Source organism: Mirounga angustirostris, unplaced genomic scaffold (assembly GCF_029215605.1).
Source record: "Mirounga angustirostris isolate CCGP_5_RB_7025 unplaced genomic scaffold, mMirAng1.0.hap1 SCAF_11, whole genome shotgun sequence".
NCBI lineage: Eukaryota > Metazoa > Chordata > Mammalia > Carnivora > Phocidae > Mirounga > Mirounga angustirostris.
This window is the reverse complement of record NW_026991719.1, coordinates 97,552,240-97,565,403: the sequence shown is the minus strand read 5'-3', so window position 1 is coordinate 97,565,403 and position 13,164 is coordinate 97,552,240. Positions and strand designations below refer to the sequence as shown.

General features: G+C 50.3%; 1 pseudogene; it reads left to right on the top strand.

Annotated features, from left to right (window-relative positions):
• The first annotated feature begins 10,141 nt into the window (after window positions 1-10,141).
• LOC123846146 (E3 ubiquitin-protein ligase RNF14-like) lies at window positions 10,142-11,250 on the top strand (annotated as a pseudogene).
• The last annotated feature ends 1,914 nt before the right edge of the window (window positions 11,251-13,164 follow it).

Below are 13,164 nucleotides of genomic sequence, written 5' to 3'. Positions count from 1 at the left end.
ATCCCAGGACCCTGGGATCATGACCCAAGCCAAAGGCAGATGTTTAACTGACTGATCCACCCAGATGTCCCTAATTTTTAAAAAAATGTAGCAATCTATAACACACTGCATTTATATTATACACTGTGTTAGGAAGGAAGGTTTTTTCTCTATCCTGGAAGATCCTTCTGGATGGTCTAAGAATGAAATTGACATCAGATAGATTAACAGAAGAAAATGAAATTTAATTGTGTACATACAGGGAAGCCACATAAACACGAGTGATTCCAAAGAGCGGCAAAATGAGGTATATAAGTCATGGGAAACTAAATAGAAAGGGGGTAGGGGTCTGGGGTTTTCAAGGGAAGGAAGGTGAATCACAGAAAGAATGGAAAGAGTAAATGTTTGGTAAACAAAATGTTTGCTGAGCTATCCAGAAACAATGAAACATACCTTGCAAGATTTCTCCCTTGTCTATCATACCTAGTTCATATAATATTATATTTATGTATGGTAATAGCCCCCTTCCTGGAACAGGTCCTCTATGGAAATTCTTTTAGGCAGTTAGCAGGGAGGCAAAAAAAAACTAAGTCTTCTGTTTCTTAAAAATAACTACCTAAGACAATCCACATGCCAAGGAAACACATGGAGGGGGGTAAAAATTGCTCCCCGGCACAGCCAAACCTAGAAGGCTAAAGGGAAAGGTATTTTTCCTCCGCGCCACCAGAATGAGCTTTTCCCTGCAGGCCCCTGTGGCAGGTAAAGGAGCCCCCAAGGCAGAGCGGGCGGGTTGCGGCCAGAAGGCTAAGCACACGGGGAACAAATACCTCCGTGAACAGCAAGCCTGCCTCTGCTGCCCGCACACTCGGATCGGCTCCTGAAGACATCGCTCGAGCCTCGGCCCAGAGGGCTACGGAGACCCCCAACCCTTGGGCCGAGCTGGCTGGTGTCCCTTGAAGTGACTAAAGGCAAGGAAGCTGACATTCCTGTCCCTCCCAGGAAGGCCGTGGCCATCCTCCCGAGCAGGGGCTTCAAACCACCCCACGCGCTGGGCTCGGCCCCCACCCGGCTGCTTCCCTCCGGCAGGACACCCGGTAAGGACACTGCCTGGAAAGAAGGGAGAAGCTTCGGCGCCTGCGGGAGACAAATCAGAGAGGATCCGCGGAGCGGGAGGACTGGTGCGCCCCAGGGGAAGGCAGCACCGGCACCCTGACGGCGAGGAGGAAAACGGGCCCTCCGCTTTGCTGCTAACCAGCGGCACTAAAGACAGAGACGCTAAACTGGCAGCGCCAGGAGGGCCCGGCCAGCCCCCAACGCGCACACGCACACGCACGGTGCCGGGAGGGCCCGGCCAGCCCGCAACACGCACGCGCACACGCACGGTGCCGGGAGGGCCCGGCCAGCCCGCAACACGCACGCGCACACGCACGGTGCCGGGAGGGCCCGGCCAGCCCGCAACACGCACGCGCACACGCACGGTGCCGGGAGGGCCCGGCCAGCCCCCCAACACGCACGCGCGCAACACGGTGCCGGGAGGGCCCCGCCAGTCCCCCAACACACACGCGCACACACTCACAGTGCCGGGAGGGCCCGGCCAGCCCCGCAACACGCACGCGCACACGCACGGTGCCAGGAGGGCCCGGCCAGCCACCCAACACGCACGCACGCGCACACACGGTGGCATGAGGGCCCGGCCAGCCCCCAACACGCACGCGCACACCCACGGTGCCAGGAGGGCCCGGCCAGCCCCCAACACGCACGCGCACACCCACGGTGCCAGGAGGGCCCGGCCAGCCCCCAACGCGCACGCGCACACCCACGGTGCCAGGAGGGCCCGGCCAGCCACCCAACACGCACGCACGCGCACACGGTGGCATGAGGGCCCGGCCAGCCCCCAACAGGCACGCTCACACCCACGGTGCCAGGAGGGCCCGGCCAACCCCCAACACGCACGCGCGCAACACGGTGCCGGGAGGGCCCCGCCAGTCCCCCAACACGTACGCGCACACACTCACAGTGCCGGGAGGGCCCGGCCAGCTCCCCAACACGCACGCGCACACACACGGTGCCAGGGGGCCCGGCCAGCCCCCCAACACGCACGCGCACACGCACGGTGCCGGGAGGGCCCGGCCAGCTCCCCAACACGCACGCGCACACACGGTGGCATGAGGGCCCGGCCAACCCCCAACACGCACACGCACACACACGGTGCCGGGAGGGCCCGGCCAGCCCCCCAACACGCACGCGCGCAACACGGTGCCGGGAGGGCCCCGCCAGTCCCCCAACACGCACGCGCACACACTCACAGTGCCGGGAGGGCCCGGCCAGCCCCGCAACACGCACACGCACACGCACGGTGTCAGGAGGGCCCGGCCAGCTCCCCAACACGCACGCGCACACACACGGTGCCAGGAGGGCCCGGCCAGCCCCCAACACGCACGCGCACACGCACGGTGCCAGGAGGGCCCGGCCAGCCCCCCAACACGCACGCGCACACACGGTGCCAGGAGGGTCCCGCCAGCCCCCCAACACGCACGCGCACACGCACGGTGCCAGGAGGGCCCGGCCAGCCACCCAACACGCACGCACGCGCACACACGGTGGCATGAGGGCCCGGCCAGCCCCCAACACGCTCGCGCACGCCCATGGTGCCAGGAGGGCCCGGCCAACCCCCAACACGCACGCGCACACACGGTGCCAGGAGGGCCCGGCCAGCCCCCAACACGCACGCGCACACACGGTGCCAGGAGGGCCCGGCCAGCCACCCAACACGCACGCGCACACACACGGTGCCGGGAGGGCCCCGCCAGTCCCCCAACACGCACGCGCACACACTCACGGTGCCGGGAGGGTCCCGCCAGCCCCCCAACACGCACGCGCACATGCACGGTGCCGGGAGGGCCCGGCCAGCCCCCCAACACGCACACGCACACACACGGTGCCGGGAGGGCCCCGCCAGCTCCCCAACACGCACACGCAGGCACACACACACGCGCCAGGAGGGCCTAGCCACCCCCCCCAACACACACACGCACGCACACACACGGTGCCAGGAGGTCCCGGCCACCCCCCCAACACACACACACACACCCCCAGTGCCAGGAGGGCCCGGCCAGCCACCCAACACGCACGCATGCGCACACACGGTGCCAGGAGGGCCCGGCCACCCCCCCAACACACACACACACACACACACACACACACACACGCCCAGGCTCTCCTTGAGGACCTGACCCAGGAGCCAGGTGGAAAGGGGCTGCCTGGCTCCGTGGGGTGTATGTGCTGGGAGTGAGCTCCACTTACTGGGGGCTGAACTCAACCTGCTGTCATAGTACAGGAAGCAAACAGGACCCCTCACAAGCGGTGTGCGAGGAGGGAATTCTCCCCAGAGCAGGCTTTCCCCTGGTTCCCACGGACCTTGGTGACGGGGATGTTTGGGTGTGGAGGGCAGCCCAACCGAAGGCAGGCCTCAGGCTGACCCAGGCCGACTCAAAGGAGAGCGTTCGTTCGCGGAGGCCTCTCCCTGTCCCTCTCCTGTCTGCCTCATTTCCCCTCTCCCACCTTCGCTGCACGAGCATGTCGGCTGAAAAAGCCAGTGTCTTGGAGCTCATTCTGGGGGGACCCAGGCTTACCGGAGGTCAAATCTGCATCAACATAGCCAAAGCACAAAGCGGGCCAACTGAGGTGCAGGCGGATGCCAGTTCCCTATTTCCAGTACTGGTTTCATAAAACAACTCTTAGCGTAGTTGCAAAGTAGAGGGAGGGCGCCATTAATATCTTCCTCAGACAAACACGCTAAGGTCTCAGTTCTATGTGGAATCTTAAAAAAAAGACTCAGACTCATAGAAGAAGTGGTGAAATTTATGCTTACCAGAGGGGGTGCGGAGGGGGAATTGGATGCAGGTGGTCAAAAGGTACAAATTTGCACTTAAGAAAAAATAAGTGCTGAGGATATAATACACAACATGCCTATAGGCCCCACTGCTGTAGGGTATATATGGAAGCTGGTAAGAGGGTCAATCCTAAGACCAGGCATCACAAAGAAAAGAACATTTTTCCTCTTTCTGTTTTGTCTGTCTCTCTAGGACATGATGGACGTAACTGAACTGACCGTGGTAAACATTTCACAACAGATGTAGGTCAGATGATCATGCTGTACTCATTAAACTTATACAGGGCCGTGTGTCACTTATATCTTAATAAAAATGGGGAAATTTTTCTTCCAAAATTCATGCTTAGAGTTTGTAAATGGATGAGACCGTGATGTGTTTTTCCTCGTTCGTGTCTTGCGGCTCCTTTTCCCTTCAGAGCCCGACTGAGAGAGCACAATGCAAGCCCGAGGAGGGGAACATCAACTCACCCAAACTTAAGGGTATCTGTTCCTCTGAGCTTGCCTGGCCTGCTCCACAAAGCAGAGAGGCCTGGGCCTCCCAGGTCTGGGCACCCCTGGCTGCGAGCCCAGCCCCTGGTCTCGGGGGCCTGCTTTGTAGGCTGCCTCTCTGGCCTCCCCACCTCTCTTCTGCTGCCCCCTTTCCATCACAAATTACCTTCTGTGCATGCAGCGAAGCTATGAACCCACCCTGAGTTTTCTTTTTCTTTTTTTCTTATTCTTTTTTAAAAAGATTTATTTATTGAGAGACAAGGAGAGAGAGAGCACGCACATTTGCATGGGGGGAGGTGAGCAGAGGGAAAGAGAGAAAATCTGGAACAGGCTCCCCACTGAATGAGGAGCCCCATGTGGGGCTCCATCCCAGGACGCTGAGATCATGACCTGAGCCAAAATCAAGAGTTGGTCGCTTAACTGACTGAGCCACCCAGGTGCCCTTTTTCTTATTCTTTTTTTGTTTTGTATTTTCAAATTATCCTTTGGTACAATTTAGGCTTTTCTATGATCTCAAACAATCACCCCTTGATTTTACTGATCCACAAATTAGCCATCACTGACTGAGCCAATGAAAAAGTCTTTTGAATTACCACAGGGAAGAATCCAGCCTGAGGTTAAAGTCATCTCCCCACTAGTGACAAATTCCATACAATGTCTTCATAATAGGACCACAAAAAGGAAGATAAAAATCTGAGGTGTTAGAAATGTCTCAATAGAACATTGACTAAGGCATTTGGTAGTTAAAGAATTTTGAATGTGTGTGATATCCCCGAGGCATAATTAATTCTCACCTAACATTTCCACCTTTGTAAGGTGTATGGAACTTTGAAATTGTTTTTGTAGTCTGTTTCCTCTAGTCTTCAAGGTACTTTTCGCTGTCTTAAGAATTAAATTGACATGAGACAGATTAACAGGAGAATCAAAATTACATATATAGGGAGAACCCACATAAGTGTGAGAGATTCCAAAGTCAGGCAAAATGAGGTATAAATGTCTTTCTGGACTAAGGAGGAGGAATTAGGAGTCTGGGGCTTCAGAGGGAAGGAAGACAATTCACAGGAAGAATAGAAAGAGTAAATGTTTGGTAAATAAGTCTTTATGGGTTATAGAGAAACAATGGGACAAAGAGAAGAATTGTAACAGACTTTGCTAACTTCCTCCCTATCGCCCCATAGTTCATATTATAATGTAGTTGTCTATGGTGATGCTCCCTTCCTGGATCTGGTCCTCTATCTAAATTCTTTTAGACAATGAGAAGGTCTTTTTTCCCCAGCCCTAAATTCCAAATATTCTATTCTATGGTTTTTTTTTCTAAACTTTTTAAATTTTACATTTAAGTCCATGATGCATTTTGAGTTGATTATGCATAAGATATGAGGTCTAGTTCAAGGTCAGTTTTTTGCCTATGGATGTCCAATTGTTCCAGCATCATTTGTTTAAAAGCCTATCTTTCTGGGATACCTGGGTGGCTCAGTCAGTTAAGTGTCTGCCTTTGGCTCAGGGTCCTGGAATCGAGTCCCCCGTTGAGCTCCTTGCTCAGCAGGGAGCCTGCTTCTCCCCCTGCTTGTGCTTGCGCGCGCTCTCTCTCTCTGACAAATAAATGGATAAAACCTTTTTTTTAAAAAAAGTCTATCTTGGGGTGCCTGGGTGGCTCAGTCAGTTAAGTGTCTGCCTTTGACTCAGGTCATGATCCCAGGATCCTGGGATCGAGCTCCATGTTGGGCTCCCTGCTCAGCAGGGAGTCTGCTTCTCCCTCTCTCTCTGCCTACCGCTCTGCCTACTTGCGCTCTCTCTCTGTCAAGTAAATAAATAAAATCTTTAAAAAAAAAATAAAGTCTAGGGGCACCTGGGTGGCTCAGTCGTTAAGCGTCTGCCTTCGGCTCAGGTCATGATCCCGGGGTCCTGGGATCGAGCCCCACATCGGGCTCCCTGCTCCGCGGGAAGCCTGCTTCTCCCTCTCCCATTCCCCCTGCTTGTGTTCCCTCTCTCGCTGTGTCTCTCTCTGTCAAATAAATAAATAAAATCTTTAAAAAAAAAAAAAGTCTATCAGGGCACCTGGGTGGCTCAGTCGTTGGGCGTCTGCCTTCAGCTCAGGTCATGGTCCCAGAGTCCTGGGATCGAGCCCCGCATCGGGCTCCCTGCTCGGCGGGAGGCCTGCTTCTCCCTCTCCCACTCCCCCTGCTTGTGTTCCCTCTCTCGCTGTATCTCTCTCTGTCAAATAAATAAAATCTTAAAAAAAAAAAAAGTCTATCTTTCCTCTAATTGCTTTTGCAGCTTTGACAAAAATCATTTGAGCATATTTGTGTGGGTCTGTGTTTGGGCTCTCAATTCTGTTCTATTGATCTATGTTTCTTTCCTTCTGCCAATACCATACTTTCTAAATTTCATTCAGTACATAATGAAACTTAACATCTGGTAGAATAATTCCACCCCTTTTCATTTTCTTTTCCAAAATTCTTTGAGCTCTGCGGTGCCTGGCTGGCTTAGTTGGTAGAACGTACAACTCTTGATCTCAGGGTCACAAGTTCAAGCCCACGTTGGGCATGGAGGCTACTTAAGAAAAAAAGTTATTTTAGCTCTTCTAGGTCAATTGCTTTTCCATATAAATTTTATTTATTTATTTTAAAGATTTTATATATTTATTTGTCAGAGAGAGAAAGAGAAGGAGAGAGCAAGAGCACACAAGCAGAGGAAGAGGGAGAAGCAGGCTTCCTGATGAGCAGGGAGCCCGATGTAGGACTCGATCCCAGGACCCTGGGATCATGACCTGAGCTGAAGACAGACGCTTAACCGACTGAGCCACCCAGGCATCCCCTCCATATAAATTTTAAAATGTGGTAGCCTCTGTCTGCAACAAACATTGCTGGGATTTTTTATAGGACTTGCATTAAATATACAGATCAATTTAGGGGAATTTGGGGGTTATTGTTTTACTTTCATTATTCATTCATTCATTCATTCATTCATTCCCTGACCATTGTGGAAACTATGTGTTCGATAGTCTGGATTTTCTATTATTTTCCCCTAAACCATGTTATGGGTTGTTCTAGCAAGTAGCTATATTACTGACAGATTTTATCGTTTTTTTTTTTTTTTTTAAGATTTTATTCATTTACTTGACAGAGAGAGAGACAGTGAGAGAGGGAACACAAGCAGGGGGAGTAGGAGAGGGAGAAGCAGGCTTCCCGCGGAGCAGGGAGCCTGATGCAGGGCTCGATCCCAGGACCCTGGAATCATGACCTGAGCCGGAGGCAGACGCTTAATGACTGAGCCACCCAGGCGCCCCAGATTTTATCGTTTTTTTAGCACATGTCTGTTTCAGTTTTCCCTTTCTAGGGAGAATCTCTTGGTCCTCGTATGCGCTCTTTTATCCTAAAATGCGGCCTTTCTGTGGTTTCCCTGGGAATCCTGATGTCTTGTCTGGAGCCCCTAACTTGGGTTGAATAAACTCCTGTGTCTGTCTCATGGCGGTGGGCACTGTTGGACTCTTGGCTCCTATCTTTTAACCTTCCAGTTGTTGCTTTGCCCCTGTGCTCTTTGGATTTTAACCCCACACATGTACAATTTTAGAGTCTTTACAGAATTTGAGAGAAGTTTATATGCAGATTTGAGAACTCCCCATGGAACCTCCCTTTCCTATTTTTTTCTCTACGTTTACAGCCAATCTTACCCTGAATGCTGTCCTCTGCCTGCAAAGGCCATAGAGACCGCAGCTTCTGCTCACTTTCTGTGGCCACATGCCGTACAGCCTGGGGGTTAGTTCAGGGCAACAAACCTGCTAAATGTGGATGTGACCTATAATGTTTCCCTTCTTCCAGTGGCCTGATCCCCTTCAATTTCTACCTCCTGTAGGTCACTTTCCAATGCCTGCAAACAGTTTTCATTTTTGCCAGAATTTATCATTGTTTTTGGCAAACAGGTTAGTTGGATATAACCTAGTCCACCATTATCCCCTTTGTTCTTTTTTATTCCTTCTTAATCTTAAATCATCAGATTTTTAAAGAAGTTGTCCTGTGGGAGGTATGTTTTTATACATTTACCTTAAAAAAACATTTTCTAATCACAGTTGTTTTGCTGAGAAATATTTTAAAACTCCAGTGGAGGGGCGGCTGGGTGGCTCTGTCATTAAGCGTCTGCCTTCGGCTTGGGTCGTGATCCCAGGGTCCTGGGATCGAGTCTTGTGTCGGGCTCCCTGCTCGGCGGGAGGCCTGCTTCTCCCTCTCCCACTCTCCCTGCCTGTGTTCTATCTCTTGCTGTCTCTCTCTGTCAAATGAATAAAAAAAAACTTAAAAAAAAAAAATCTCCAGTGGAAAATCCTCCATATTTCCTTTCCAAATTAAATTGATCAGACTGCTTCGAAGGAAGAAAGGATCAAATGCTTTATTTTTTTTAAAGATTTTATTTATTTACTTGACAGAGAGATAGAGAGCACAAGTAGGTAGAGCAGCAGAGAGGGAGAAGCAGGCTCCCCGCTGATCAGGGAGCCCCATGTGAGGCTCGATCCCAGAACCCTGGGATCATGACCTGAGCGGAAGGCAGACGCTTAACTGACTGAGCCACCCAGGCACCCCAAGGATCAAATGCTTTATACTTAGGTTGCTTAAACTTGAGGAATGTGAGCTTTCCCTCTGATAGTCAAACTCTTTTGGGGGCTTGTAATGGGTGCAAGCACCATAGCAGTATTTTTTACCTTTCTATTTCTAATAATTATTGCAGAGTATCTAGATGGACAGGCTTGCAGAGAATCAGCAACACTGTTCTTTTTCCTCCCTAAGATGCATTTTATTATTTTTAAAATTAATTTCTTATTTTTAAAGATTTTCTTTATTTATTTGAGAGAGAGCACAGAGGAAGAGTGAGAGGGAGAAGTAGATTCCCCACTGAGCAGAGAGCCCGATGATGCAGGGCTCCATCCCAGGACCCCGAGATCATGACCCAAGCCAAAGGAAGATGCTCAACCAACCAAGTCACCCAGGTGACCCTTAATTTATTTTTTTTAAGTAGGCTCCGCGCCTAGCATAGAGCCCAAGGCAGGGCTTGAACTCACGACCCTGAGATCAAGAGTCAGATGCTTAACCAACTGAACCACCCAGTTGCCTCCTAAGAGGCATTTCAAAATAAAGCAAAGAAATAAAGAAAAATGCCTCATTGCTCTAGTTCTTACCTAAATTGTCCTAAATCTGCACTTGTACAGTCTTTCAACCCTATGTCTTGTTTTTATGGTGTTTCTTTCTTGTATCATTTGACTTTATGTGCTATTGAGGCAGACATTTCTAAGCAGAGGTATAAGATGATTAGTTCCTTCTGCAGCACAGTATGTCACAGAAGTGACAAAGTCCATTTTAGAAGTTTCAGGAATAACTAATAATGTTTTTAAAGTTCTAAGGCATTGAAAGGAACATATTCTTTTTTTTCCCCCCCAAACTTCCCAGTGTCCTTATTTCCCACAGCTAATTGCTCTCTGCAAGCACTTAGAAAATCTATACAAAGAATGCACATGTCGGGTGCCTGGGTGGCTCAGTTGGTTAAGAATGCACATGTCTATGGCAGTCCTGTCAGCCTGGATGTAATTTCTTTTAAGATTTTATTTACCCATTTGACAGAGAGAGAGAGAGAGAGAGAGAGAGAGCGCAAGCAGGGGGAGCAGCGGAGGCAGAGGGAGAAGCAGGCTCCCCGCTAAGCAGGGAGCCAGATGTGGGGCTTGATCCCAGGACCCTGGGATCATGACCTGAGCCGAAGGCAGACGCTTAACTGACTGAGCCACCCAGGCGCCCCTGGATGTAATTTCTTAAGGAAGGGACCCCTGCATTCCTGAACATTGTCTCCCTCTTTGAGCTCAAAGTAGGTGCTCAGGGAAACATGCAGAGAAGGACAGCCCCAGCCCCTCCCAAAAGGGAACACGCAGTGGAGGAACGGCTGGCTCTGAAAAAGTCCAAAAGAAGATGTGCACGACAGAGCTGTGCAGGATACGGCATGATTGTTGAACCTGATCCAAGTAGTCTTGGATTTTGATCAAAATCGGAAGAAAAAGAGCTTTAACAGAAGAGTGTACCCATGTCATAGCAGTTTCTGGGCCAAGCTCGGCAGTGAAGGCAGGTGCTTCTTGAGCTATATGCAGGTACACTGCAGGGCCTGTTGGAAAGACTACTTTGGAAGCCAGATCATGGATGCCCAAGTTCACTGCCTCAACTGCCCCAAACCAAAGTGCCTTTTAGTGACCACCTGGAGTCAGGTAACCGCTTACCTGTCTGGAAGCTCACTTCCCAATTCCATTTCCCCACAGGAACCTGCTTCTCGAGAATGTCATTTAAACGGCTCACCAGGACATTCCCAGGCTTGGAGCCAGGCCTTAATCTGTTCTCTATCCAGTAAGAATGCTGCTTGTGTCTCACTTTAGGGTTAAGCAGATCGAAACCCACCTCTGCTGACCCTGAAATCAGTAGTCCTCGGCAGGGCAAGTGCTATTTTGTAATGCTGGCCATTTACCTTGTAAACCTGCTAAAATCCCATCATCCTTGCGAATGTTCTAGCCTTTCTTTTTGCGAGCTTGGTGTCTGCGGCCCACATCCTCTAGATGGGTTAATTTGGTTATTTATAGCATGTAAGCAAAGGACAGCCACACATGGTTGGCTCTTGAAGTGAGAAGGTTTTACACATCGAAACACCTAAATTGGCCCAGAATCTGAAGGATTTCCTTGTGTTATAGCATCCAGGGTAGAACTGGATGGGAAAACATCCAACTTTGTCGTGTGTGTTCTGCTTCCTCCCAGGTGAAGGAACTAGTGCAAGAGGAATCATTTGCATATTATGACCACATTCTCCTCCAGTCCTCCTTGGACCTGATGGGGGGTGTGGCGACTTGCTCCCGTCCAGGCAGGCAGCTGTGACAGAAGAGCCAAGCTCCACCTTGGGAAAGTGTGTGCGCCACGGTTATGCCTTCTGTACTCTGTGCTGACCGACCTCCCTTCCTGTCCCTCCATATAAGACGACCGTCCTATGCCGGGATTTGTGAACTTGACAAACCAGAATAAAATGTCTCTTCATTTTAATGCTAATTTCAACAGATATTTAGGCTCTAGGCACTGTTCTAGGTTCTGGGAATAAATTGTCAAACAAAAGACACAAAAACCTCCAACTGCATGGAGCTTGCTTCTACTGGTAGGGACACGGGCGGTAAGCCAAGTAAATAAGGGTACGATGAGGTGACAAGAGCTAAAGGGAAAAAATGGAGCAGGGACATGGTGTAAAATGTTTCCAGAAGGGTAAGAGATGAAATTTCAGTGAGGGTGGGCAGTAAAGACCCCCTGGTGAATTGGTTTTGAGTGTAGGCCAGAAGAAAGAGAACAAGCCTTTACAGATATCTGGGGGCGGGGGGAGGGGGGAGGCGGCGGCAGGGCTTTCCAGGCAGAAGGAAGAGCTAGGTAATCTCCACCCCCGAGCACAGCACGTAGATCATGAGTGACAAATGAAGAACCCTATAAGCCACCTCTATGTTGTTTCCATGGCACATATCTTTGATCAGTCAATGAGTGCTTTCCCACAGTCCCCAGCTCTAGGCTCAGAATCCTCCCCAACACAGCATGTATGAATTTGTCATTGCTGCAGTAACAAATGACCACAAACGTCGTCACTTAACACAAATTTCTCATCTCCTGGTTCTGTAGGTCAGCAGTCTAGGTAATATGTAGCTTTGCTGGATCCTGTTTACAGTGTGACAGGACTGAAATCAAGGTGTGAGCAGGGCTGTATTTCTTTCTGGAGGCTTTGGGGATGAATTCACTACCAAGCTCATTCAGGTTTTTAGCTAAATTCGGTTCCTTGTAGTTTGGGGACCGAGGACCTCATTTCCTCGTTGTCTGTCAGCTGGGAGGCAGTTTTTGCTTCTAGAAACTTCCTTCTCATGCTTTCTGTGTGGCCTTCCTTCCTCAACAGCTGATGGAGTCCCTCTCACAATCTGAATCTCTCCAACTGTTCCTTTTGCCTCAAGTCTGTTGCCTCTAGCCAGGTGAAGTTCTCTGCTTTTATGTGTGATTAGATTTGCCCCACCCACCTAACCCAGGAGAATCTCCCTATGTTAAGGTCCATAACCTTAATTATATCTGCCAAGTCCTTTTATTTATTTATTGGACAGAGAGAACGCAGCAGAGGAAGAGGGAGAAGCAGACTCCCTGCTGTGCAGGGAGCCCGACGAGGGACTCAATCCCAGGACCCCAGGATCATGACCTGAGCCGAAGGCAGATGCCCAACCGACTGGGCCACCCAGGCACCCAAGTCCTTTTTTTTTTTTTTTTAAGATTTTATTTATTTATTTGAGAGAGAGCACAAGTGGGGCGGGGGTAGGGGCAGAGGGAGAGGGAGAGAGAATCTCAAGCAGACTCCCCACTGAGCACGGATCCCAATGCAGGGCTCCATCCCAGGACCCCAAGATCACAACCTGAGCTGAAGTCAGACGCTTAAACGACTGAGCCACCCAGGTGCCTCTGCCAAGTCCTTTTTTAGTATATAATGTAACATATTCACAGGATGTAGGGATTTGGGCATGGACACCTCTGGTGAACTATTCCATCTACCCCATGACAATCCGGAGAGCTATCATTAGCAAGCATAGGAAGAGGGGATGAAACTTGCTTGCCATCCCTGATCCAGATAATGACAGGGAAATTCAAGCCTTTCACATCCACACATCTAGACTTTGGCTCAGCCCATTGCAACCTGTGTTAGTTTTCTATTGCCATGTTAACAAATTAATCAGAAATTTAGCGGCTTAAACCAACAGAAAGTTATTATATCATAGTTTGTTG